This window comes from Zeus faber (genome assembly GCF_960531495.2).
Source record: "Zeus faber genome assembly, chromosome: 2".
NCBI lineage: Eukaryota > Metazoa > Chordata > Actinopteri > Zeiformes > Zeidae > Zeus > Zeus faber.
In genome coordinates this window covers 16,593,654-16,596,570 of record NC_137189.1, presented here as the reverse complement: position 1 = coordinate 16,596,570, position 2,917 = coordinate 16,593,654, and positions in this window count along the sequence as shown.

Genomic DNA, 2,917 nt, shown 5'->3' with positions numbered 1-2,917 from the left:
TGCCGCCGTGTTACTTTTCAAAACTTTCTCTATGAACTTAACAACCCTAGCTGGCAAAGGTGTCTGTTTGTGTTGTAGTTGTGTGTGCTGTGCGCGCGTGTGTGTGTGCTGTGTTGTGGTTATGTGTGCTGTGCTGTGCGCGCGTGTGCGTGTGTGTGTGTGTGTGTGTGTGTGTGTGTGTGTGTGTGTGTGTGTGTGTGTGTGTGTGTGTGTGTGTGTGTGTGTGTGCGTGTGTGTGTGTGCGTGTGTGTGCGTGTGTGTGCGTGTGTGTGCGTGTGTGTGCGTGCGTGTGTGTGCGTGTTGCTCCACCACTACCTGTGGCTGTAGTGGAGTTGTTTGCACTGCGGTTAATCAATAACAGCTCTGCCAAACCAAAGGAGGAACAAACCAACAGCTAAGACAAAGGCTAAATATATTTCCTACAATGCTAATATGGATTTATATTTGACTTAAATACCACATAGACTGTGGTAGAGATAACATGACTGTATGCAGTGGAGAGCAGTGAAATCATTTAATAATACATCAATAGAAACAGCATGACTTCCGTTTAAAGTTGATGCTTTTGGACGTAAAAAAAATAAATAAAATTTGATACCCAATTCTTCACCCTTTTCACCAAGAATTGAACTGATTTATCTAAAATGAAGGCCTCTGTTGATGGGAGAGTCCCTCCAATAAGGCTTCAGGGACTAAGTTGCTTGGGGATAGGAACCTCGTACATAAGTAGCTTTCCAGATAATGCCTGAATTGTGCGCTTTTTTAAAATCATTATTTCAAAAAAGACTGGGGAAAGGAAAGGGTTTTTTGTTTGTTTGTTTTTGACTCTGCCCAAAGATTAAGCAGCTGACAGAAGCTCCGCAGGGTGGGCCCAAAAGGCTGTAGAGAAAAGAAAGGGCTTGAATCGGTGCTATGAACTGGGTGGCTCTAATGACTTTTTCATAAAAATTGTTCAGAGTTCATTTCATGGTCTTACATAATAATAATTTGTGTTACACAATAAACCTATTGACGACCGTCTAATCTGGACTTTATCCACAAAATGAACACAAATAAAGGAGAGCGAAAACTGTTCCCAGATCAATCCAAGTGAATTATTCACACTCCAGCAGAAACAAACAAGAACAACCCACATAATTTACTCACAACCCATTAACATAATACAATAAATGTTCATCACCTCTTCTTTTAACTACAGCCTGTGTGGAGCAACCTAATCTTTATTAAAGTTGGCCAGTTCATTTTGGCATTACACAATGAAATCAAGGACTTTCAAGTACCTTTTATTTATTAATTTTCAAGGACTTTGTGCAAAACAATTGCAATCAATTTTTAATGGGATCTTTATTAATCCAAATATATATGATGTTTGTTTCATTGTCTATTATTTATATTAGTATATCTATTATATATATATATATATATATATATATATATATATATATATATATTTATATATTATATATCTGTTATTAATCACATTGTCATCTACTATTATAAGTGTTTCCAACTACAAATTAGATTAGATTAAATCTACATTTCCCTGGCATCATCTATGTCATAAAAGCCAAAAGATCCATAAACATAAAATACGCTGAACTTTGTCAAAAACCAACAACTGAACATCAGTTGTAATACCCATTTGATACTCAACAGCAGACATATTCTTTTGTGATTTGCAGTCGCTGTTGCCTAGCAACTATCCGACGCAGCCGTCGACGGGGGCGGGGGGGGACACAATTTTGAATGTGTGTGTGAATGAAGAAAATAAGTTAAAAAAACACCCGGAATACAAAAGCATCTGCCATTTTTATATTTAATAAACAAGCACATTGTCGTAAGTATTATACAAACTTGCTTTTGCTGTGAATACTTACAACGCTTCCAAGCATCAAGTACTTTAATCACTCAATGCTTGTCCCTGGTGGTCGGGATGGGTTGCACAGTTCGGGCATAAGAGAGAATGTAAACGATGGGGGAGAGAGAGAGAGAGAGAGCTGGATGGCAGAAGGGGAGGACAGCAAGAGAGGAGAGCGACAGAATCGGAGAGAGAGCGGAGGTTTCGGACGAGCGCGCACAGAGTGAGGGCCTCAGCCCTTATCATGGATAAGCAAACACGCCGAACCGTCTGGAGTGACATCATTGTCCCTGAGAATCAATAACCAGACACTTCCTGTGCAGTGGGGAAAATCGATGACTCCGTACGCCGGATTACCCATCTGTACTGACACACACACACACACCTGGAGGGATACAAATGCACGCCTACGCAATTAGGCCACTCATTACACACACACACACACACACACACACACACACACACACACACACACACACACACACACACACACACACACACACACACACACACACACACACACACACACACACACACACACACACACACACACACACACACCCGTTCAGGGCATTAGCCGTAGGAAATATATATAAAAAAGCGGCCACAGTTCTCCCCGGGGGACCAGCGCTGTTTGTGTTGGCTGCGTTGCAGAGTCAGCCCATTATGGGATTAGCGTTAGCCGCACAGCAGCGCAGGACTCCGCTCCAAGTCAAAGGGGTATAATGGCTCAGCTAAATTAGATCTCTATCAGGGCACGTACGCACATGCGCACACACGCACGGCCACAGAAAAAAAACACTGTAACCCCAACCCCAAGCAAATCACCCTCATCTCCCTCTCCCCCCGGTCTCAGGAACGTTCGGCGACCCGTCTTGACCTTCTCGTCTCTGGTATGCGATTATGCAACGAGGTCCAAGTTATGAAAAAGGTAATAAAAACAAACGAGGGGAATGACACGGCATCTTTTTTTCCTTTCTTTTTTTTTTTTTTAACAGCACAGCCATTTGGCAACTTGCAAAGACCTCCTTGTAAATTTTGTCGCCCATAAAAAAGTAA